The sequence below is a fragment of the Pelodiscus sinensis genome, chromosome 1 (assembly GCF_049634645.1).
Source record: "Pelodiscus sinensis isolate JC-2024 chromosome 1, ASM4963464v1, whole genome shotgun sequence".
In the NCBI taxonomy this organism is placed as follows: Eukaryota; Metazoa; Chordata; order Testudines; family Trionychidae; genus Pelodiscus; species Pelodiscus sinensis.
This window is the reverse complement of record NC_134711.1, coordinates 227511720-227538465: the sequence shown is the minus strand read 5'-3', so window position 1 is coordinate 227538465 and position 26746 is coordinate 227511720.

The window sequence follows — 26746 nt, the reverse complement described above, 5'->3', positions numbered from 1 at the left end:
TTTCCCGTAGTCACATATCAGCGCTATGGCAGTGAGAAGAATTGAACTTGGGTTTTGTGATGCTTAATCTGCACCACACAAGACCATCATCCCTAGATCCATCCTGCATGGATACCAAATCACTATTCTAAATGCAATTCAGGGCAGCATGCATTGAAAAATATATTGTCAGTAGCACCACTACTGTACATCCCAGTAGCTAAGAAAGGAAATCAGAATTCTTGGCAAAATTTTGTTTCTTTCAGCATTTTTTGTTTCTTAGATAAGAATTTGTTTTTTAAGTTTGCATTTCGTCTCTTGAGCTTCTTTCATTTTCTTCTGCTTTTTCTGCATCAGGTTGCTTCCATTTCATTGGTGAACCTGACAATGTGTTTCCCAACATAGATGATTTTATTCTCTTTTGCTCAGATATCCATCTATCCTTTGTCGTTGCATGAGAAATCTCAACAGTAGTGAACCTCCAGGACTCAAGCAACACAAATAGGGCTCCAAGTTTGATCTAATCTTTGAATAGCATTTATGGCCAAACATAGCACATTGAGAAATATTGTCTAGCTTTAGGCTGTAAATAATGTAAATTCAGAATGGAGAACTAATAAAGTTCTCTATTCTTGCATGCAGGTTACAGAATCCACTGCAAAGTAGACTCAGTCTTATTTTTGTTGTCTTGGTTTTTTTCTTCCTGCTAGGTTAAAATAATCTTAAACATTTTCTCCTGCATATTTGAATTATAATGTATCTATGCAACTCCTGATGAGATTTAAGGAGGGGGAGGAGAATTTACAGGTAAAGCTTGATGCAGAATATTTATTTGTAAATTGTGTCAGTACTTTTCCATTATTCAGCCTCATTCTTCCCCAAATGTAGGAAAGTGATGTTCATCTCAAAATGTATGACAATAGTGGCAATACCTGTTATGGTGTACATAATAAGCACTGGGTGCAGACTTCAAAAAAGGATCATCCCAATTCAAGGAAGTCAAATGGTTGTTACAGTGTAAGGACTTGAGTATGGATGGCTTATTCCACATTTGCCATATTATGTGATTGCGTTTCGTAATGTAGAATCCAGAATAAGATTCAGAAGAGGTAACTATGTCTGGCAATCTGTCATTCGGAAGAAACATGGAAGAGGCCACTTTGGAGCTTAGCATGGAGCTTAGCTGAACTTGTATTAGCACTTGCACTGTTCCAACAGTAACATGATTAGAAGGACATATAGCACATTTACCCATCATATTGGGTATGGAGTCTTGTGGAATTTGCAAGGAGATGTTTTCCAATCCAGTGGATTCAAGAGATCTAAAGCAAACAGCAAGTCAAGGTCCCAGAAGACAAAAGCTGTCTACATAGATAGCTGCCTTCCCTGCTGAATTACTGCCCACCTGCCTCCCTCCTGATAGGATTTGTGCTACTCATCATTTGAAAATTCCCCCTATAGCTGCTTGTCACAGGGTGTCCTTGTCCTTGTCTGCAGGACAATCCCCCCCCCCCCCCTTATTGGGGTAAATACAGCCCTCAGGCCCAGTTCCAAAATACAATTCCCCCTACTAGGGTAAATGTGGCCTCACCAGCCTAGTTCCAAAGTACAATTCGCTCGACTAGGGTAAATACGGCCTCACCAGCCTAGTTCTAGAGTACGGTTCCCTCTACTAGGGTAAATTGACCTCCCTGGCCTAGTCCCAAAGTGCAGTTCCCTTTCTTAGGGTACGGACGGCCCTGCAGGCCTAGTTCTTAGGGAAGCCTCCCAAAGAGCCTGGGAGAGGCGTTACTGTGGAGGTTTGGGGGAGGTAGTGGGACTCCCATTCCACCAGGTCCCAGCCCAGGGCCCTGTACGCAGTGGAAGCCTCCACAGCCAGCTCAGCAGGGGTGCCCACCAAAGTGCGCTGAGCTCTCAGAGGACAACCCTCCATTCCAGGCCACTTCCTACCATTCTCAGTATGCAATGGGGACCTCGGCGTTTGGTTCAGCGATAGGGTTGCCAGGTGTCTGGTACTGACCCGGACAGTCCGGTATTTTCGCCTCCTGTCTGGGAAAAAAATTCAGAAAATACCAGACACCAAAAATGTCTGGTATTTTCTGATTTTTTTTCCCTGCCAGGAGGTGAAAATACCGGACACCTGGCAACCCTATGACACACTCAGCAACCAGGCCCAGCCCCCGCCCCCCACCCTTGCGTCCCCGGGTCCCCGGACCTCCCCTGCTGCTTACCTGGTTCTGCAGGGAAGCTGCCTTCTGGCGCCGATCAAGAAAACAAGATGGCCACCGGCAAAAAGCCCAAAGACTTTTCTTAAAGGGGCCATGCTGTTTTAATGCTGTTTTATTTATTTATTTATTTATGCTTAACTCTCGGTCCCCCCTTTTTTAACTTTGGTCTCCCCCCCCCCCTTTTTTTCCTCAATAGAATTTTTTCCCCATTTTGGGGAGGGGTTGTTTGGTATTTTTGATTAAACCATCTGGCAACCCTATTCAGCGAATTGGTGTCTTCCGGACGTCCTCACTGTTTTGGGTAGTTGGTGAGGCTGGGGTTACTGCTGCTGGGGCTGCTCACAAGCTCCTTCCCCTCCAGCCACCCACACCAACTGATCTGAGACGCTCTCTCTTATACTAGTACAGCCGGAGCATGCCCAGTAAGCTAATGGGGGTGTGGCCTCCCCTGTTCTCTGGGCTGAGATAACCCCCTCCTGAACAGTGCGGGGTGGATACGCCCCATCACACTGCTCAGTAACTTTTATACCATGGATTGTGCCATAGTCTATATTGTGTTAGCCAGAATTTACTCCTGATAGGATAATGGCCAAGTCCCCTGTCCCTTCTTCTGACATTACACCAGAACTCTCAGAATATCTTCTGACTGGAGTCCCAGGTGATGGTATTCCACAGGGCTTACTGGAGAGAAACTAGACTTCGGGGTGTCCCTTGCACACAAGCAGATGAAAATGCTTCCTTCAAAAATGTAAATTGAGTGGTTGCTTTACCTAGTGTTTTCAAGGGAATAAAACAATGATAAAAACTTCCCAAATTTCAGGTTCATTTTTTCACTTAATTTTAATAGATCATCAGAATTGCTAAATTCTTTCTTTTTTGGAGCTCACGTCAAATGCCAAGGAAGCACCAGAAATCAACCCAAGCCATGTCAAAAGTAGATGCTACAGCAGTGACCGACAGCTATCACAGATGTTTTCAGGGCTGTTCACCACTCTGGCACTACAGCTACACTGCCTTTTTTTGCGGAAGAGTTTATGCAGATTGCGCTCACATTTGCATATCTTCTTCGGATTCTTTTTGCAGAAGAAGTTTTGCAAGATCCTGTAAACATCGATTTATGAGGAATAAGGGATCTTGTGAAAGAAGATTTTTTTCCAACATTTGGCCCCATCTACACAGGGCCAAATAGCGGCAAAATCTCTTCCGAAAAAAGAATTGGAAGAAGATATGCAAATGCAAGCACGATTTGCGTATCCTCTTCTGCAAAAAAAGGCAGTGTAGCTGGAGCCTGAGTGCAGAAGATGGGGCTAGCTAAGAACTCAAAAGGAAAAAAAACCCTTTTCGTCTATAGGCACTGGTTACAAAAAAACTTCCGCACAGAATCAGAATACACAGATTTTAGGGGATCACTGCCACCAACAAGTGAGTTTTATCCCTAAAAATCAGGGGTTAACACTTGAACCCACCCCCAATGAGCAGGGGCAGATGAGGATTTTACCGGGGCCAGGGCAGCACAATTTCGCTGGTCCCCCTCTTTGACATGGCGCATGCGCGGTGGCGTCACGGCACATGCGCTGGGCTTCTTGAAGCATGGGGCCCGGGGCAGCCGCCCTGCTCGCCCTGCCCTATATCTGCCCCTGCCAACGAGTACCCCAAGCTCTTTTGCCTTAAAAAAGCTTGGAAAAAGAAACAGGAAAAACAAGTTGCAGTCTCTAGTTGCTGACCTCTCAGTCTGAGGCAGACCTCCTGTACCTTCCAGGACACAAGAATCAAATCATCCCTTTAAAAAAAGTGATTTTTATTATTAAACAAAAGATAAACTCGATAAAGCATACCTGGATGCGAGATGTTACAGAGCAACTAAGGAAAACAAATTAAATCACAGAGAAAAAGTCTATGAGCACAATGGAAGATGGTAAATGGGGAATGGAAGCATAGGTTCACACAGAGCAGTTCAAAGCAAAGCACAAAATAAAGAAAAAATACCCTGAACCTGACTAGATTTACTTTTTCTCTTTATTTCCAATCTTCTCTTTATTCAGTCCACTTCCATGCCCCAAATTCCTTGGAGGCATGGTAGTCCTGCCTGGGATTAAATCATTCTGTGTCTCTCAATTCCTGGTTTTTCTCTCCCTCACAAAGAAAACAGGCAAGTAATCTTATATGATTCAAATTTCATCCCTCTATCTCAATTGGTTCTCCCAGTCTCTTGGCCAACACCTTTGCTAGCTACCTGACTTTAACCTCTTAGTCACTGGGGCTACGTCTAGACTGCATCCCTCTGTCGACAGAGGGATGCAAATTAAGCATGTCGATATTGCTAATGAAGCTGGGATTTAAATGTCCCATGCCTCATTAGCATAAACATGGCCACCACTTTTTTTTTAAACGGAGTTTAAAAAAAACTGGCAGTCTAGACATGGATCTGTCGAAAATAAAGCCTTTTTCTACAGATCCTGTATTCCTCAAAATCTGAGGTTTACAGGATCTGTTGAAAAAGGCTTTAGTTTTGACAGATCCGCATCTAGACTGCTGGGTTTTTTCGAAAAAACTCAGTTTCGAAAAAAAGTGGTGGCCATGTTTATGCTAATAAGGCCCGGGATATTTAAATCCAGGCTTCATTAGCAATCTCAATGTGCCTAATCTACATCTCTCTGTCGACAGAGAGATGTAGTCTAGACACACCCTGGATGCTGGTCAGCACTGCTCCTGTCCATTACAGATGTATTGAAACAGTTCCTTAACATGACCATCAGGAAAATGTGACAATTGAATTCTGGCATTGATGTATTGCACATTCAAATAGGTAAAATACAAAGACAGTTCTAAGGATGTGAATTGTATCCCACAAAAGCTTATGCCCTAATAAATTTGTTAGTCTTTAAGGGCATGTTTACACCAGGAAATTATTTCAAAATAACTTATTCTGAAATAATAACTCACAAAATAACTTGTTCCAAATAATGCGTCCATGGTACAAGGCATCAGCGAAATAGTGTGTCCACACTGATTGGAGCCTGCATCACATTTAAAGCACCCGGAAGCACTCCAGGGAGGGCACCAGGAGGGTAGTCACTTCCTGTAGCTGCTTGCTGAGGCTAGCTGAGATGCGTGCTTAAAGGGGTGCCTCTCTACTGCCGCTTCTCATATGCCACTTCTCAAGTGCTACCCCCTCGCAAGACACCAAACTCATGCCGTGTTCTGTGGCTGTCCTTGTGGATGCCGTAGCACTTTCAACATGGAGCCAGAGCTGCTGCAAAGTAGTGCCAGGCTCACGGCTTTTGTGCTGCACCTCATGGTGCAGTTGATCCAAACTGCCCAGGTGCTGCTTTGGGCTCATGATGAGCTGTCTAGACTGGGGAACCTCTTCACCCAAGTCCTGCCTACCCTGGGTTCATCCAATGCCTGGGAGAGGGGGACCATTCTAGGTAGAGAAGCAGCTCCTGTCTGGTTAGCATGGTGTCCTGGTTAGCCTACTCCTTCTCTTTCTCCTCCTTTACGGCCCCGCTCTCATAAAGGCTGACACTGGATGTGTCCTGACCGGAGTTAATGATGATGATGGGGGAGGTGACCAGCTCCCTTCCCAGTATGGCATCCAACTGCTCATAAAATTGGCAGGGGTGTGATGCCACCCCAGAGCAGGGACTTTGCTCCGTGGCCTTTGGGTAGGCCTGCCCGAGTTCTTTAATTTTCATCTGGACCTGGTCCAGGGTCCTGATGTGCCCTTTCTTCACCAGGCTGGTGGCCATCTGAGCACAGACATTGGCATTCTTCCTCTTGGAGCAGAGATTGTGGATGTTGGTCTCCTCCCTGCAAACCTCGATGAGATCCAGGATCTCCACACCAGTCCAGGCTGGTGCCCTCTTTCATCCCTGACCAGGGACATCAGAAGGTGCTGAGGGTGTATTGTCAGCTGTGGGGGGTTGCAGAAGAAGCATTGGGGTAATTCATGATTCCAGTCAACGGTGCTGTGTGGCACGGGGCAAGCAGGCCTGTTCTGGTGTCATAAGCCATTCCCTTCTGCCTGTAGTTTTAAAGTCTACAGGAGGAGGGGAGGAGTGGAGCTGTCAGGTGTGTGGCCAGAGAGGCCACAAGTGTAGCTGTGAGAGGCCTCTGGAGGCCAATTATTTTGAAATCACAGCAGCTGAGCATCCATACTCACGCTATTTCAAAATAACAATTTCAAAATAAGTGTTATTCCTCATGACAAGCAGGAGTTATTATTTCGAAATAACGGGCTTGGTAGTGTGGATGCTCCACTTGTTATTTCAAAATAAGGGGAGTTCTTTCAAAATAACTCTCTAATGTAGACCAGGGCTAAGATGCCACCAGACTCCTTGTTGTCTTTGCTGAAACAGACTAACATGGCTACCCCTCTGAAATGTTGATCAGATTCGTATATCTTCAATACACCACTCAAATAATTGCACATGCATTCATGGGGCATCACAGAAATATACACACACATATATGCTCATCACATTCTACATTGAAGTAAATAATTGCAAATTATTTATCTTTGTTGCAACAACATGTTTAAAAATAACCAGAGATCTGTGATTTGTTAGGTAGACAGACATTTTAAATAGGTTTTTTTTTGCGAAACTTGTGTGAATTGTTACACATTTAACAGAGGTTTTGTCAGGTCTCTATTACATTTTTACTCTTTGTCCAACCTGAAGGTTGCTCATTCTTTTAATTTTTTTTCTTTCACTTTTTTTTTTCCAGGCATCTCTCCAAAGAAAATTCCATTATACAGTATCTCTGCAGATGTTTTGCTTTTTTGTATGGCAAGCGTATTTTATAACCTAAAATGGTGTGTGTCTTTTGAAGGGATTTCTTTAAGTGTAATTAGCTTGAAAGGAAAGATGAATTCCTTACAAAGCAATCTGTACTGTTTTTCAAACTGCAAAAATGATCACCGTGGCGTGTTCTGAGTTCTCAAACAAAGCTTCCAGCAGGGGGATGTAGAATTCCAGTTTCAGATGTATTGCAGAATAGGTGGGACAATTACCTTTATATGTCACGCACACGAAAATGGATCTGTTTTTAAAAAAGCAGAGAGATGAGAGGAAAAGAGATAACCTGAAGAGTTATGACACCTGCATAATCACTAACTTGTTTCTCTAATGTGATCTGAATAAATTATGACAGTGAACTGTTGAATTACATGCCTGATGACTGTCCAGAAAATGCTAAGGGCAAGTATTGTCTGAATAAATTCAGAAGAAACAATGAAGGGAGGAAATAGGACAACATATATGCATGCAATTTGGCAACCATAGGGCCTTATTTTGTGCCATGAAATGCTGAAAACTGGACAAGTAGAGTCACATTGCTCTGGAAGACAGTTTCCACTAATGTGTAAGTACAATTCTAATAATATTTTAAGGCAAGGTAGGTGAATATGATACACGGGAATAAAAAGTGCTGATTGCCCCTGAAGGGTTCTAGAAAAGACACAGAAACAACACTATGGTCCACAAAGCATGTTTGGGTGCATAAGAAAAAGTTATTTACTTATTCCCATCATATAAGAACTAGGAGTCACCAAATGAAATTAATAGGCAGGTTTAAAAAGCAAGTTTTGCTTCACTCAGCACTCAGTCAACCTGTGGAACTCCTTGCCAGAGGATGTAATGAAGGCTAGGACTTTAACAGGGTTCAAAAAAGAGCTAGAAGATACATTCATGGAGGTTATGTCCATCAATAGCTATTAGCCAGGATGGGTAGGAATGGTGTCTCTAGCCTGTTTCTCTGGAGGTTGGTGACAGGGGAGGGATCATGTGAGGATTTCCTGTTGTGTTTCCTCCTTCCAGGGCATCTGGTATTGGTCACTGTCAGCTGACAGGATATTGGGCTAGGTGGGAGGTACCGGGCACTGGTAAATTCCAGGGAGGGTGGTGGAGGGAGGGCAAGGTGTGGTGTTGGACACAGGTCTCTGGGCAATGTGCATTGGCGGGGGGAGAGGAGGGGAGGAGAACGGGCGAGATGTGGGGCTGGGCACAAGTCTCTGGGCAGTGGTGCTTGGGCTGAGACCTGTGCCCAGACCCACATCTTGCCTGTTCCCCCCACACAAAGAGGTCCTGGCTGTTTTGGGGGGTCAGATAACATGGCCCTGGCTTATATGTTGGTGGCATATGGGAGGGGAGGCAGATTGCAAGGCTGAGTACAACTACAGGGTGTGTGTGGGGGTAGGCAGTTAGCCAGGCTTATACAGGTACCAGCTGGCTATGTGTGGTACTGATGGCACAGTTGGGGACTGGGGCCAGCATGCTGAGTAGTTTTCAGGGTGAGTAGGTACAGGGTCATGCACCTTGTTAATTATCTGTTGTTTTAGTATTTTTTCTTACATAACAATTTAAAATTATATATATACAGGCAGTCCCCGGGTTACATGGATCCGACTTATATCGGATCCCTACTTACAAACGGGGTGAGGCAACCCCGCACTAGCTGCTTCCCCCCAGCAGACCAGGGAGACGCGAAGCTAGTGCCCCCCCCGCTCCCAGCAGACCAGGGAGACACGGAGCGGCTTTTCTCAGCAGACACCTCAGCTTGAGAATAAAGGACTGAGGGAAGTGAGGTGTGGGAGAATAAAACTGAGCTCTGGAGAAATGTTTGATGTTTGGCTAGAATTTCCCCTACAATATGTACCAGTTCCAACTTACGTACAAATTCAATTTAAGAACAAACCTACAGTCCCTATCTTGTACGTAACCTGGGGACTGCCTGTATATATATATATATAATATGTGTTTGTATGCATGTGTGTGTGTAATTTTATTCAAACAAGCATACATGACCTCAATATTGGTGCACAAGACAGAGCTCACTCTGCTCACGGATGGAAAATCTTTGCAGGGACACTGTGTTCAGTCTTTTCTTGAGCTGCCTTTCCCTTCTCTGAGCTCCCTTTTGCCAGTAAAAGTTTCCTTAAAACAGTGACTCACTCATCACCTTCCCATATTAACCCTGAGATTTCTTACCTCACAATAGTGATTCCTTTAGAGAACATAAATTGGAATTTGAGCATTTGAATGGTCCAAAAGCTGCATTAGAAGCTTTAGCATATGTCAACTGAGGAAGGAAATGTTTCTAACCTTATTGTAGAAAATTGCATTCAGGGAAATATAACAGAATAATCACTGAAACCAAATGCCAGCAAAGCCAATTAAGTGCTTCTAAATTAAAGAAGAAACCAAGCTGTTGTTCATGTGCTAATGCCAGTTCTCACCGGTGCTGTCTGCTATCCAATCAGGAGGCTAATTCATGGGACTCACTCCTACCCCACTGGAAGAGTGTCAAAAATCCTAATGATTGAAGTGGGAGCGGAATCTAGTGAACAATCTGCCAACTGCCAGTTCATTGGGACTCATAATTGTGCAGTTGGCCACGTAACAATGTTCTGCTGAAAGCCATGTTTTGTATAAACAAATTGAGAGCAGAACTTCCATGCTCATAGACAGTTATTGGTGGCTCACATTTTAGAGTCTTCTCTATGTATAAGTCAATGAATATTATCAAAGGCGAGCAATAGAGCATGTAATGCAAATTGATACAGATGGTCAGGAAGAACAAGTTAGTACATAAATGAAAGTACAATAATACACTAAGATGGAATCTTATGGGTTTATTTTCAAGAGGTATTTTATATATATACGTCAGACTCTATTGATTTTAATAGGATTGTAGAGAGTGTAAACCAGTGTACAATTGACCCATTTGAAATTTGAATTCCTTGGGTACCAAAGCTAGATTAACTCTGGGTATGTCTACACTACAAAGTTAATTCGAACTAATAGCTGTTAGTTCGAATTAACTTTGATAGGTGCTACACTAGCGATCCGCTAGTTCGAACTTACTTCGAATAAGCGGAGCGCTTAATTCGAACTAGGTAAACCTCATTCTACGAGGACTAACGCCTAGTTCGAATTAAGTAGTTCGAATTAAGGGCTGTGTAGCCACTTAATTCGAACTAGTGGGAGGCTAGCCCTTCCCAGGTTCCCCTGGTGGCCACTCTGGCCAACACCAGGGAAACTCTTCTGCACCCCTCCCGGCCCCGAAGCCCTTAAAGGGCCACGGGCTGGCTACACAGTTTGTGCCAGTTGCAAGCCTGCCAGCACCCAGCCAGCAGACCCTGCACCTGCCACAACATGAGCCAGCCACCCAATGCCCCCCAGCCCTCCCCCTCTTCCCGGGACCAGGCTGGCAGCTCCCAGGAGCCTGCCCAGGGCCACAAGAGGTGGGCACCCGCTTGGTCAAGTGCGGAGATCGTGGACCTCATCCAGGTCTGGGGGAAAGCCTCCAATGTCCACGATCTCCGCACTAGCCACAGGAACGCGGCCATATACAGCCGCATGGCTGCCAGGCTGGCCGCCAGAGGCCACCAGCGGAGCCGGGAGCAGGTCTGCTGCAAAATTAAGGACCTGCGGCAGTCCTACTCCCGGGTCTACCAGCCAGGGGCCGACCTAGAGGCATGCCCCCACTTTGAGGCCCTGGACCACATCCTGGGGGCTCATGCTGTCCATGCCCCCCGGATGGTGATCGACCCCGGGGCAGAGGGATCCGTCCCGGACACCGAGGAGGAGGAGCCGGAGGACTCCGAGAGCCAGGAGCCTGCCGGGAGCCTGCCCAGGACCCCGAGGAACCCCACAGAGCACATCGCCTGTGTCGTCCGCGGCCGGGGAGGGCTCCACATGTGAGTATCATCATGCTCCCCTTAAGTGTACAGGAGGGTGGGGGGAGAGGGAGCCCAGGAACCGTGCGCCTGGGCCTTGCCCACCATGGAGCAGCAGCTGGGTGTCATGCAGGGGCCCTGGCCTTGCAGAGGGGGGCTGGGTTTCACCCACCATGTCCCCAGGGAGAATTGACCGCTACTGTTGTTTCACCACAGCCGCAGCACCTGGGACTGCAGGGCGCACCACCCCGCCTGCAACAGCCACCCGCGCCCGGGCCAGCAGGCATGCCAGGAACCAGGAGGACTACCAGCGGCGGCACCTCAGGTTCCTGGAGCAGCTGCTCCGTAACCAGGAGTACTGGGTCCGGGAGGACCTTCGGCTGCACCAGCGGAGTTTGGAGGCACTGGAGGATCAGGGCCGTGGCCTCAGAGGCCACCTCCAGACCCTGGTGGACCGGTTTCTGCCTCCTCCTGCTCCAGCTCCTGCAGCTGCCCCAGCTCTCGCTCCTCCTCCCACCCCTGCTGCCCCTGCTCCCCCTACCCCTGCTCTCCCTACCCCTGCTCCCCCTGCAGCACCTGCTCTCCCTCCAGCTTCCTCCGCACCCCCCGTCCCTCCTGCCCCACCCTCCACACTCGTTCCCCCCGATGCCCCCGCACCCTCAGTGCTGCAAGACGGGAGAGCCAGCCGGACCCCCAACCATGAGCTTTCCCTTCTCTTCCTTCCCTTCCACCCCCTTCCAGCTCCCTCCTCCCAGGTTTCCCCCTTCCCTCTCACACCCTCACTCCTCCCTCCTCCCACCCCAATTATGTAAAATAAAAAGAGATTTTTTTTTGCCAAAACAGGTGTCTTTATTTGACATTAGGAAGGGGGGTTAGGGAGGGGAAAGGGGAAGGGGGGGAGGGTGGAAGAAGGCCCCAGTGGGGCATGCAGGGAGAGTTCAGTCCTCCTCCTCCACCTGGAAGCTCTCCCGCAGGGCTTCCCGGATCCGGACGGCCCCCCGCTGGGCTTCCCGGACGGCGGCGGTGCGGGGATGAGTGTAGTGACCAGACATGCGGTCAGCCTCAGCCATCCAGGCTGGCAGGAAAGCCTCCCCCTTTCACTCACACAAATTGTGCAGCAGACAACATGCTGCCACCACGGGAGGGATGTTGTGCTCAGTGAGGTCGAGATGGGTGAGGAGGCATCTAAATCGGGCTTTCTGTCACCCGAAGGCCCCCTCAATGATGATGCGGGCCCTGGTCAGCCTTGCATTGAAGGCCTGGTGGGAGGGGTTGAGGTGCCCCATGTAGGGCTTCATCAGCCAGGGCTGTAGGGGGTAGGCCGCATCCCCCACCAGGCAGACGGGCATGTCCACGTCCCCGACCCTGATGTGGCGGCCAGGGAAGAAGGTCCCGGCCTGCAGCCTCTGGCACACGAAGGAGTTCCGGTACACCCTGGAGTCATGTGCCTTGCCGGACCAGCCCACATTAATGTCCATGAACTGTCCCCGGTGGTCACACACGGCCCCGTGCCCCACTCCCGGAAGCAACCCTCCCCGGGCGGCGTGTAGTACGGCCAGGAGAGACCGGCCCATCCAGTGCGGGGCACTTTCGCCTCCTCCCCCCCATCCTCCTGTTTTTCCTGGGGCGGCCCATCCCCTCCTTGGATCTCCCCACGCCGAACTGGTTCCCAACAGATCGGTAGCTGTCCGGCGTGGAGAGCTTCCAGAGGGCAATGGCCACACGCTTCTGGAGGGGGATGGTGGGCCTCATGCGAGTGTCCCTTCTGCACAGAGCAGGGGCGAGCCACTCGCAGAGCTTCAGGAAGGTGTCCCTCTTCATCCTGAAGTTCTGTGTCCACTGTTGGTCTCTCCAGCACTCCAGGATGATGCGGTCCCACCAGTCGCTGCTGGTGTCCAGACGCCAGATATGGCGGGGCACGCCGGCACCTGGGCGCCGCCTTAGCTGCTTCATGGCCCCCAGGGAGGCCAGGCGGAGAGGCAGGGGGCTGACGTGCACCAGGTGGTGCCAGGCAGCCTCCAGCCATTGCTGGCAGGCTTGCAGCAGGAAGTCCAGAAACTGCACCAGAAAGTGTAGGGTAAGCTCTGGCTCCATGTTGCCACCTGCGGCGGCGGCCCCAAAGGGAAGCACCGACACAGATGGGCGGAGAGGAAAACGCTTTGCTGTCCCTCGGCGAGGTAGGCAAGCAAGCGGAAAAGCTGAGAACCTGCTGTCCAGAGGGGTCCCTTTAAGCACAAGCCTCAGATAGCCTCAGTCAGCAGCCACACAAAGCAACTACTGACCTGATGCCCTGCCAGAACCGGTTTCAGCCGGCCTTAAATGCGCCTCTGCGCTAGTTCGAATTAGCAAAATAGTTTTTAAGTCTAGATGCGCTAGTTCGAATTAGCTTAGTTCGAATTAACTAAGTTAGTTCGAATTAGCACTGTATTGTAGACATACCCTTTGACACATGAAGGTGCATGGAAAACCTCAGTGTAAAAGGGGGTCAGTACTTCCCAGGACAGATTCACAGAGTTTTAGGTCCAAAGGAAGCATTTTATCATGTGGTCTGATCTCCAGCATAGCACAATTCACCAAATTACCCCAAATTACTAAAGCATAACTTCCAGAAGAGCAACCCATTTTGATCTGAAGACATTAAGAAATGGAGTATCCATTTAATAATTTGCTCCAATGATAAAATGTGCATAATTTCTAATTCAAATTTTCATGGCTCCAACTTCCTGCTCTTTTACCTCTTTTCTCTAGAACAAAGAACTTTTCCACTATTTTCTCCCTATGCAGGTATTTCTACACCATTATCCAATCACCTATTTTTTTTTTTTAAAAGCCTAAGCAGATTGAACTCTTTAAATCTCACACTGAGAAGCATTTTCCCCTGCCCTTAAATAATTTTTTGTGGCTCTTTTCTGAATCTTCTCCAAAATGTGTTGGAATAATATCTCCATGAGACAGCAAGTGGTATTTCTATCATCCTTTTTCAGGAATTCCAATGTAGCCCTTCTTTTCACCAGGGTCTTCTTAGGAGACCCACTGGTGGACAGTGTGTTGACAACATGTGGATGCTGATGCTATGGTAAAAAATGAGCTGAATCTGTGTATTGCCACTCATTGCCAGCCATGTTCTTTTCCCAGACATTTGAGGAGCATACTATAAGCAACCAAAATATTCAGTTGAAAGAGGGGGCCCATCACTTTCCTGGAAGAAAAGTGGGGTCCCCAGGTAGTGGAAAGCTCAGGGGAAGACCATGCATGGTCCAGAGGTTCTTCGGGGGCCTAAGAACCATGTGTGACTAAAGCATTAGTTATATTGTCAAGCAATTATTGAATTTGCAGGCCAAAATGTGGGGTTTTCTACCAAAACTGGAACAATCCAGAGACTATGTAGCAAGCAGGCAGAATTAGTAGCAGAAAGAAAGAGACTTGTAAAGGACTCATGGTTGTAAAGGAATGCTGCCTTCCTCAGGAGAAAATCTGTATAAGTGCTCAAGAAGCCCAGCAATAATGGTGAAGCTCAGGCACTTGGATGGATGTCTGATGCCTAAAATGTTTCAAGTGCTAGAGGAACTTGCACTTAAACAAGGTACCAAATGCCAGATATGGGGTCTCTGATGGGGACCAATTATGGGAGTGACCAGTATATCAAGGTACTAGAAGAGAAGCAATACCCAGAAACTCAAATATCTCAACTCAAGAAGGAGCAAAGCAATAGTAGAAAGTCTCATTAAAAGCCCCTTAGGGGAAATTGAGGCAGATGAAACCACTATTCCATGTCTGGCTTCTCATGGGTTCTGGCTTTGGCTTCCCCTACCCAGGGCATTGGGCTCAGCCTTTGGCTTTGCCCCCCTGCCTTTTGGCCTGTTCCCTTTCATGAGAGTAATTTTATCATATTTCTAAGGGTATGTCTACACTTGCACCCTCTTTCAAGAGAGGGATGCAAATGAAGACATTCGAAATTGCAAATGAAGCTGGGATTTAAATATCCTGTGCTTCATTTTCATATTCGCGTTATAGTGCTATTTTGAAATAGCAGTACAGGGAGTCCCCGGGTTACATGGATCCGACTTACATCGGATCCCTACTTACAAATGGGGTGAGGCAACCCAGCACTAGCTGCTTCCCCCCAGCAGACCAGGGAGACACGAAGCTAGCACCCCCCCCCCCCCAGCAGACCAGGGAGACGTGGAGCGGCTTTTCTCAGCAGACACCTCAGCTTGAGAATAAAGGACTGAGGGAAGTGAGGTGTGGGAGAATAAAACTGAGCTCTGGAGAAATGTTTGGCTAGAGTTTCCCCTACAATATGTACCAGTTCCGACTTACATACAAATTCAACTTAAGAACAAACCTACAGTCCCTATCTTGTACGTAACCCGGGGACTGCCTGTATTTCGAAATAACAGACCCTGTTAAGACGTGGTTATTTCAATAGAAAACCCTTCTCTCGAAATAACCCTTATTCCTCATACAATAAGGTTTACCAGTTATTTCTAGAGAAGGGTTTTCTCTCGAAATAACCGTGTCTTAACAGCCTCTGTTATTTCGAAATAGGGCAGTAACACAAATATGCAAATGAAGTGCGGGATAGTTAAATCCTGGCTTCATTTGCAATTTTGAATGTCTTCATTTGCATCCCTCTCTCGAAAGAGGGTGCAAGTGTAGACATACCCTTGCACTTTCACAGAGACCTCAGCTCTGCCATATTGCTCTCTTGTAATTGAAGGTAGGACTCAATTTATATTCCCCAATAGATTGCTAATATAAGGCTTTCTTATAATATACCTCTCCAAAATGAGATTGTTTTAAGCTGTTCTGAATGTGGCAAAGCACCTGACTCCTGAACTATTTGAGCTATCTAAAATTTGTGAGAATGCACTAGACTAGAATAATAGTTTCTCTTTTTATTGCGAAAGAATCCTATGGAATCTAACAGAGAATGATGTCCTTTCCATAGAATTTGTGAGCTGCCTTATAGAACTTAATTATTTCTCTTATATAGAATTGTGCGGAATTATTAAAAAGTAAATCCTACAGGAAAGGTTTCCATTCTTTGTTCAAATTCTCTTGCACATAGTTATATCCGTTTAATGCAGGTGTAACTCCTGTGTAAAACTGGCACAGCCAAGTGAAGATTCAGATCTGATATTTTTAGACCCGATTGGTTTAATCATTACTAAGTGCCACAGCACTTTTCCAGAAGGGTTCCTCTCTTTGTTATGTGTATTTAATCTAACCTCTCATTTGGCTGGCAGTTGGGAAAATGCCACTGTATTTTTGCATTTACAGATCAAGGCCAACAAAGAAGATTTTTGGTTTTGATTTGGACTCTGGCTCTTTTGAACACACTGACTCATGCACAGATCTGGATCTGTGGATGTATTTCTACTGATTTAAATGAGAGTACTGCATAAGGGTCATGAGATTCTATGGCCAGCTATTGCTTTGTACATGAAAATGAAGCTCCATGTGGGTGGACACATGTAGATGCCTGGAGCCTCATCCAAGTTAATGAGACACAGGCTCTTACTGCAAGATCAAGTCTTAAGCCTTAGCCAAAGATGTTGAATTTATACTTTAGTTGCATAAGTCTGTTTATTCTGTACCATTCTAATTCTACTATATTCTTTGGATGTAGGCTTACCATGCATTGATGATATGAATAAATTCTGATTTGCTCCTTCCTGGAGTACTTTTAAATAGGACCAGTTCATATACAAATTTACAGATTAAGTTAATGTCATATAAGATGTTACATTCCTTTGTGGTTTAACCTGTCATTAAGTCTGATTATTCTACTGTGTTATGAGCTTACTCAGTGCAGGAGAGAAAAACATCTTGTCTTTCTGACAGGGCGGGGGTGCAGGAGGGGGAAGATTACATAAAAGAGATAGCAAGCCTAGATCTGCCTCTGTTACCCTGGATTTGCATCAGTGTCATTCCATGTACTTCAGAGAGTTAGTCTTAATTTGCTTCTGAGTAACCAAGAGCAGAATTTGGCTCACTTGGTATAAAAGCTGCTTCCTGTTGTTATGGTAACCAAAGTTCTAAGAATTATAGATGGCAAATAACACCGGGTTGCTGTGATAAATGGTAAATAAAAAATGACTGGTTTCTCATGGTGTCTTTCTTTTAATTGATATGTTTTTTTAAAATTGTACTGTATTGATTAATGCAATTAATCAGGGTCCTGCTGTACCTAGGACTACTTTAAAATTCCAGCAGCTGGATTTCCAGGGAGAGAACAGATATGACCTCGTTCTATTATGTAACCTGACAAATGAGATAGGTGAGCTTAAAATGACAAATTCGTGCTCTGTGCACTCTCATTGATTTCTGAAAAAGCTGTCTTCTGGCAGCAGCAGTCAACACAGCCAAAGCGGTAACGGTGACAAGAAAGCTGTATTCTCTGCACTGTAAATGTCCTAGAATTTGGAATGGATACTTCAAAAAGAAAAGATTGCAATGTCTTTTCACACAGACTTATTTTGTTTATATTTGTAAAGGGAATGTTAGGCATTTAGAACATAAATACACATTTCTTATGATCCTGATAGATCCTTTCACACCTACAAATCCGCACCTCTACATCACCTATAAAACAAGAGGGACAATATGGGTTTGTTCAATAGAGTCTCTAGCTCCTGTCCTGAAAAAAAATAATTAAAGGCTCTGATGCTGCAGCTGCACTCTCGTAGCAGACTGTGCACTCACAAATAGCCCCACTAGGTACTGGACCCCGAACAGTTGCATTTGCCAAGTAGGAGCCTATTAAAAGATGGCACACTGGGAAACCTAGGGGTGGCTGTTAGCTTCGAATTTCTTTACATTTTAATGATACGAGATATAAATTATAGATGTAAACATTTCTAGTACTTGAGAGCAGGAGCTCAGTGCTGAAGAAAACACAAAGGAAGATATGGCCTTCAACTCATTGTCTCAAGGCACAATCCTATTCTCACAGACGTCAGCCACAAAACTTCTGACTTCCAAGGGAGCAAGATCAAGTGCTAATAGATTCCAGCTACAGGGCACTGAAGTCTATAGAACTATGCCAAATTATACCAGAAGGTGGCCACTAACAAGTCAGACATGTGACAACACTGAGTTATTCCAAACAGCTGCATATTGTCATGTATTTTGTAATAGGACTCTGCACATTTCTCCAGTATGTCAGACTTTCATTAAAACAAAAGACAGGACTGTGCAGCACTTTAAAGACTAACAAGATGGTTTATTAGGTGATGAGCTTTCGTGGGCCAGACCATGCCAATTTTCTCCCACAATTTGATCTGAGGAAGTGGGTCTGGCCCACAAAAGCTCATCACGTAATAAACCATCTTGTTAGTTTTTAAAGTGCTGCATAGTCCTGTCTTTTGTTTCAACAAGACAAGACTAACATGGCTACATCTGTATTACTAGACTTTCATTAGGCAGTGATGAGAAAGGTACCTAGCATCAACAAAAGCACCTCTTTTCCATCTTAATTGATCTTTGGAAAAACAACTGCAAAACTCCAGAGTAATCTATGCTCACAATATTTGTATGAAAATTATGCAACTGTGGAGTTATGCACAAGCCATGGATTCTTTAGAGAGTTTACTTTTTTGGCTTTGATACAAAATTGATAACTATGCTATGGACATGTGCCTTTGAGATGTTGGAGCAGATTTAATGCATGGTGCCTGCAATGAGTCCAGCCCTCTGATTTCCCAGGGCATACATGGAGCTACTACAAAGCTTTAGTCATTAGGGGTGTTAACTGGAGAAGGGGTTAGGAGTTACAACACTGATGCGATGTCTAGACTGCAGGCTTCTTTCGGAAGAAGGTTTTCATTAAAACATCACCATCAACCTCCTCTGGCTGGGCTAATGAAGGCATTCTGATCCAGTAGGTGTGCTCAATGGCCATGTAGGACTTAGCCAGCTAAATGCCTATTCTGATTTGTTTATGAATTGCTCTGGATCTCAGGCAGTTGGCAACACTAAATCCCTGCAGGCTTAGGGACAGCCACACAAGCTTACGTGCCCACAGGTTTCGGGGCAGCCAAACAACAGTTTTGTGGATTGGAATGGTGCTGTATCTAGAGATGTAGGCATCTAACTCGGGAGGCTTTGTGGATCACACTGGAGGGTCTAACTTCAGTTAGATACTCAAGCATGAGCTTAATTTTAAGCATGTGGCTAAATCAGTGAGATAAAGCAATTGCCTACAATTATAAAAACGAGAGTCACTATATTGCTGCAGCTGGGCCAAGAATCCTATCAATTGCAACTTGTAACCCAACACAAAGGGCATATCTTCACTCTCCTTTTTGTGCTGTTTTTCCTCACTCACTTTATAGTAAAACTTTTCCAAGGCAACAGAATTAGCTACAATATGTTTTTAGCATCTAACTGAAGAGGTTATCAAGTGCCAACTCCCTTCCCTTGTGAAGCCGATAATCAGCTTTTTACACTTCGCACAAAAACACTGACTTAGTAGAAAGGATATAATTTTATTAAAATGTGATTCTTCACATCTAACAGCACTAACTTTGAGACTTCATCAGTGACTTAAAGGCTGGAATAGAGAATATTAAAGTCTAGCAGGTTATATTTATTGTAGAATACTTGCTCTGTGCAAAACAAGTGGGTACAGAACATTATTTCTGGAAAGGTCTTCAGCTCTGCATTCACTCATGATTACTGAAGACTTAATTTCTCCTGGGTAGATTCTTCTTCCACAGTTGTTCTGCTGTAGGGAATGTGTGTCTCACAATGGAGAAACTAATCAATATGTCAGAAAATAGCAAAACCAAATAAATGCCTAAGAGAGAGAAAATAGCAATGGCTGGGTTCTGCTCAATGGCTGCTGATTCTCCTCTCAGTGAAGGGGCTGCCTACACCACAGAATGGATTAAAGTTACATGTAGGTGCCTCTCACACATTTTCTGCTGGGGTTGGGGAGGGAGGACAAAATCCACATACGATGATGTTGCTGCAGTATTAAAGGTGGCTGCAACCATTTTTCAGGACTTTTCTTTGGTGTATCGGGGGCCCTGCTTAAAGTATAGCAGGTGGATAAGGGCAAATATGTTAAAAATCATACTTTAACCTGCCACTAGTCTCTACTACACTTCCCTCTGGCTGTGTTCAGGTTCTGAGGGAGCAGAGCTGGAAAAGTTGTATTGCTGCTTAGCTTGCTGTTGGGAGGAAGGAGCCCCAGATTGTGATGAACAGGAAAGAACCCCACCACAACAAATACCCACTACCTTTCTCCTATGACCAATCCTTCCCGCCCCTAAAACACAAATGTTGTCATAGGACTTCAGTGGCTTGTCAAATTCAGGCTTAGACTAGTGCCAGAGGACTTGTTATGCGTCAATAATTCATATTTACTATGAAAAAGAAGGAATGACAGAGTATGATTAATGGCAGAGTGGAGAGGGCATGCCCATGGGGATGTCTGACCCAGAGGGTCAGAAAGGAGAAGTGAAATATGGCATCCTTTTATTTACACTAACTAAAGTTAATGGCCATCTACCTAATTTGACCTTTGCATGGTTTCAAGTTAGCGATGACATTAATTGGTTCTTTTCTTCTTCTGTTACATTATAGATTTCTCTCTCTGTTCTTTATAAATCTGGTTTTAATTAAAACAACCGTGTCCTAGGACTATTTGGAGAATGATCATACAGACTGTGCTAAACAGCGAGAGCCACCCATAAGGCAAGATGATCTTGGGAGACACCTAAAAAATTCCGGTATCTCTAAAGGGAAGGTGAAGAGATCCCAGGTTTCTCCTATTCTCCTCCCATCTCTATTTATTATCAAGCCACTCCAACCAGAGATGACTTACTCCTGGTTCCCTGCAATGGGATCTGTTACTTACCTCTTGGTAGTGCCTCCTCCTGCTCATCTGGGGAATGAACTTGAGACTGTCTCTGTACTGTCCATCCCTTTGTCCCTGGCACTTGCCCACTAGCAACTTCATGGCTTAACACTCCCATCCAGTCACCACCAGTCTCCCCTTCTGGGGTGTTATCAGATTCTCCTTCCTCAAAGTCTCAGGCAGTCTCACTATCCATGGTGCTGATTGCACCACTCCTGAAGGGATGGGTAAGGGAACCTGGGCCTGCGCTGTACACCAGGTTCCAATCAAGGGACACTCAAACCAGCAGTTCAGGTCTATCCCTTTAACCTAGCTACTCCTTTCCTAGATTGCTTCCTATCCTGCCTTTCTCAGGCTCCTACACTTCCTATTACAGCAGAAAGGGGCACGGCAAGCACCTCTCACTGCAGTCTCATTCCTGCCTAAACTCTTGGGCTTTATGGATGCTCTCCACATACCTATTCCTGCCCAGATGAGCTTCATTCTCAATCAGTCTCATTTCCCCTTAGCTCCCTAGCAGATGCAGCTTAAGGTTGATTGGCCTCTCTTGCCACCTTAATGTCATCCATGCTGGTGAGGGCTGAATGCCTCTGGTGGGCTTCATGATCATGGTTGCCTGCCTCAGGGCAGACTGTCAACAACAGGGAAGACCTCTAAACTGGTGGTATGTTCTATTAGATCTACCATGCCAGTAACAAACAAGAACTTTTAGATGACTATGACTGCCTTACCATGGAGTCACAGGCAGTCTCCTTGGTCTCTCCAGTAGCTCTTGCCATCTTGGTAAGATGAACTTAGTGATAAGCAGTCACACCAAAAATCACATAGTATTCAAGTTGCTTCCAGTGCCAAGAGACCAGTCACTTATCCCAGATCAATGGGTACCCTAGCTCTTCCACCAAAGACAATCCCTGCAGCCAATCCTAGAATAAACTATTCAAAGGTTTATTAACTAGGGGAAAATGACTGTGATTGACCAGTAAAAGCAGGCAAACACATACACTCAAGGGAATTACCATTTATGATTCTTAAAAGATGACAGAGATGAAGTAATCCATCTCTTCCAAATGTTTTTCAGGAAGGCTCCAGGTTGATCCTGAGAATCTCTGCTTCAGTTTAGTCTCTCTGACCCTGAGAGTGTTTCAAGCAGCAAAGAGAGGACCTTTTTTTCTTGCAACACAGATTTTTTTTTTACATTTACATTTTACATTCAAATGTAAATATTTCCTTATAACATGGGATACAGATGTTACAAGGGAGATGAATGCATGGCAAAAACTTACCAGCATTTCATAAGTCTAAGAACTACATATATTTTATAACACTAATGCCAGGTTTGAACAAGCATAACATACAGATGAGCCCATTCAGTGTCCAGCTATGAGTTTGTCAGTACTTAGCTAGCCTAAATTGCTTTTGGCCACAGCTGGCACTTGGATTATCAGTGTCACAGCCCCATCACAGACTCAACCATATTTTGGAAGAACTAGATTTGTGTCTTTGGAACGAGCTATATTTTAAGTATTATATACCTGATATTTGATATAAAGTCTTCTTTGAGAAGATGAACCCCTCTATATGGAATCCATCCCCATCCTACAGTATTCAAGATGTTATTTTCTATGCCATATTGTGCTTTATGTAAAGAGAAGGAAGGGAAAGGCATAATATAGCTTGCATCAAGTATAGCTACTGACTAGAAATATGATTTGCACCCTTTTGTTGTCTTTAATAGAAAACAATTTAATATAAGGGGTGCTGAATGTGTGTTTCAAGAGAGGATGTAAAGAAAAATGAACATGTCCAGATGACCCACATAAGCAATGTTGTTGATATCAGCTGAAACAGAATTCCTTTGGCACCCCATCAGCAGCAGTTCTGCTGAAGTTTTATTTATCAAGCATCTTTGCTTAAAAGAAAATTATGAATCAAAATAGCCTGCAGTCATAAGATGATTTTTTTTCATACAGGGGAGTATGATCCTAACAGCAACCCAATGCCAGAGGCCAAGGGGGGCCCTTGTATCAAGCAATGAGTTTCAGCTTGTCTGACCAGCAGAGTGAACCTCAACTCACTGTTATCATAATCTGTAACTAAAAGGGTATCACAGAATCATAGAAATGTAGGACTGGAAGGGATCTCCAAAAGTCCGGTCTCCTGCAGTGAGACAGGGCTGAGTATTATTTAGATCATCCCTGACAGGTGTTTGATTAATCTCTTACAAACAAACAAACAAACAAACAAACAAACAAAAACAAACAAAAAACCTCCTATGATGGAGTTTTCACAACTTCCACAGGTAATTTGTTTCTCGGTTTAACTACTCTGACAGTTAGGAGAAACTTCTCAATGTCTAACCTAGATCTCCCTTTCTGAAATTTAAGCCCATTACCTCTCAGTGGATAAAAAGAACAATGGGAAAGGAGAGTGTGACTGTTCTCTTTATAAGAACTGTTTTACTTGAAGACTATTATGGCTCCCCTCTGGCTTTTCTTCTCTTATCAAGGTATCTTATGGAAATTGGTAACACTCTGGTTATTAATATTATTGAATGATCTATGTATAGGTGATACATAAAATGATGAATATGTGCTGGAATTATCTTAAAATCTGTTTGGCTGGTAAGGATTAATTCATCCTCCAACTGCTTGAAAGTGTCTCCAGTGTCAATTGAGCAAGGAGACCCAATGGAAGTGCATTTACATAAAAGGTGAACAAAGCTACCAAAGAAGAAATAGAACTTTGTAGTCTAGACATAGCCTATCGGAAAAAGATACTCAAATTAGGAACTGCAATTTGCTTATCTTTTTCTGCTTTTCTTCCAAAAGAGGCTTTTCCGACAATTGGCCCGTCTACACTGGGCCAATTGTCAGGAAAAAGCCTCTTTCAGAATATCCCTCCTTCTTCGTGGAATAAGGTTCACAGGGATGCCAAAAAACACATCTGTTTTTCAGAATTTTTTTTCAGAAAAGAAGATGCATTCCTTGGACGTGGCAGAGCTTTTCCAGGATACCTCTGGTACCCTGGAAAAACAAGGCAGTCTACATGCACCCTTAACCACTTAACTATCATGACAGGGAGAAGAAACTGCCAAAATTACCATGGTGTCAGCTCCCTGGTAGCCACAGCAAGATGAGCCCTTAGTAGGGTTTCCTGACTGAAAACAAAGATAAACTTGGAGGATATAAGCAGAGAGGGAAAGCCACTTTGGCATCCTGACACTGAATGAGACAAAGAAATCACACACTTTGAGCTCTTTGCTGGATCCTGACCAAAAACTGGCCAGCCATGCTGGAAGAATGACTGTCCCCCCAAAACTACTTAGAACAAAATACTCTAGTTTGTTAAAGTAGGTTTTAGTTTTAGAAGCATGTTGTTACTTTTGTGTGTTTATTTATATTTATTTATGTATTTAAAATGTTTTTGCCCAATCTCTCTATTTAAAATATTCGAGGTGGCCCAATTTCTTCTACTTGGTATCACTTAAATATCTGTTCCTTGTTAATAACCCTAATATTGTTCTGAACAGTGTTTCAAAGTAAAGAATAAAATCTGCAGCAAAACTAACAGGCCAGTTCTACATACTGTCTCTTTAAAGGAGAAGCAAAATGGGTATGTTTTGTAAGCATTACTGTGAGAAGGGCTGAGCACTGCAGAGGAACCGTTTTGAGGAGACTCCGGAATAGTAGCATTGTGTCACCCTGTGAGAAGTAAACAGGCAGGTGGCAGCCAGGGTGATGTCAGTGTGCTGAAAACAGGCTGATGGTGTCAGGGCTTTGAGCCAAAGCTGCATAGCAGAGAAGCACTGAGAGTTACAGGGCAGGCAGTGATACAGTCCCTGACTAGTTTTGGTGAGCCTACAAAGTCTCATGGGGGAGGAGAGAATTAATAGAATCAATAACAGATCCTCAATGTTTCTTCTGTCCTCTGTGTAATGGAGGATATAGATCAAGGTAGCACTGTGAAATATAACCTTGAAATATTACCTTGGCCTTTGAGATGGTGAAGATTCCTTGGTGAGCACAGGCACAGCTTCATTTGTCAACTGGATAGAAAAGAATAAAAAATATATATTATTTGCTTTTATATGCACAGAGCTATTAAAATATTAATGGCCCAGGGCTCCAAGAAATGTATCAGACAAGAACAAATGCAAAAAGATATATTTTATGTTTCATATACATATTTGGAGGAGGATTGGAGAGTAATAGTAACTCATGAATTAAAACTGGCGGACTTGGATGTGCCTGGCATCCTGGAACTGCTGTGGAGATGTGTGGGGAAGTGTATGTGGAGATGAAGCACAGGTTATTTCCAAGATTTATACTCAAAAAACCTTTGAAGAGGCTCAGTGAGGATGTGATGGTTGGTGTCCAGAGTAGTAGAACTGGCAGCCCTGATGTCCCTTTGATTTGGGTAAAGTTTGGAGATTGGGATTCTTTTAAAGGCCTCATTTCCCCATCCTGCTTCACAGTTGCCAGGTGTCCGGTTTTGAACTGAACAGTCCAGTATTTGAGCTTTCTGTTCAGGAAACAAATTGAGATAATATAAATGAGAAAATAGAAATGTTTTCTAAATAAGATGTAATGTAGATTGTGATGTAATGTCAAGTGTGTCCGGTATTTTTGTTGAAACCATCTGGCAACTCTACTGTGGTGAATCCCCTGCAGCTACCAGGAGCAGCAATAAGTTCTGGTGGCTCCTGGCGGCTGTGGTGAGTTTGCTGTGACTCATGGCCCCTGTGGTGAGGTGAGGCCATGTGGGGAGCTCTCTGCAGGGGCTGGGAGCTGCAGCTTCTAGTACTCACTAAGGACACATCTAGACAGTGGTTATCCCCTTCCCAGAATGTTTCCTAGGCATCATCTGAAGCCACGGAAGGCCCCTCCGGTGAGTGCCATTACTTTCCCTAGACACACACAGATGGAGGTGGTGGGTGGTGAGGAGCTGCTGCGTGCCCCTTGCTCGGCCTTCTCAGCCTGAGGATTGTGTAGCAACCTGTGTATGTGGATGCACGTGAAGCACCAATCTGGGGAACACATCCCCAGAAGGCAGCAACAGAGGACCCTTGTTCTCTGGCTCACAGGGGGTCTGGAGAGGCCTGCCTTACTTCTGACACCTGGACACGACACCCTCCCACCCACCACAAGCCACCACTAGAAGGAGGCTGGGAACATGCGCGCGTGCGCACACACACACACACACACACACAGACACACACTCTCTCTCCCTCTCTCTCTCTCTTTCTCTCTCTCTCTCTGGGTATGTCTACACTACCCTCCTAATTCGAACTAGGAGGGTAATGTAGGCATACCGCACCTGCAAATGAAGCCCGGGATTTGAATTTCCCGGGCTTCATTTGCATAAGCCGGGCACCGCCATTTTTAAATCCTGGCTAGTTCGAACCCCGTGCCACGCGGCTACACGCGGCACGGAGTAGCTAGTTCGGATTAGGCTTCTAATCCGAACTAGCTGTACTCCTCGTGGAATGATTAGAAGCCTAATCCGAACTAGCTACTCCGTGCCGCGTGTAGCCGCGCGGCACGGGGTTCGAACTAGCCGGGATTTAAAAATGGCGGCGCCCGGCTTATGCAAATGAAGCCCGGGAAATTCAAATCCCGGGCTTCATTTGCAAGTGTGGTATGCCTACATTACCCCGCTAGTTCGAACTAGTAGGGTAGTGTAGACATACCCTCACTCTCTCTCAGTATTGCTGCATATAGCACACAGGTATGCACTCTCGGGGCAGCATCCACTCCTGGGGACAGCACGGCGAGGCAGAGGAGCATCTGCCCCTCACACACACCTCCCCCCAGCAACCTGCGACCCTCTCCTCCAGCGGGCAGGGATACAAGTCCTCTCCCTGTGGGACACTGCCGCTGACAGACCTGGCATGTGCACTTCACAGAGGGAAGCCCAGCCACCCTGTAGCCACACTCCCACCCACAGGCTCCCAGTCTGGCTGGCACCTTCCTATGCCTGCTTGTCCCTGGG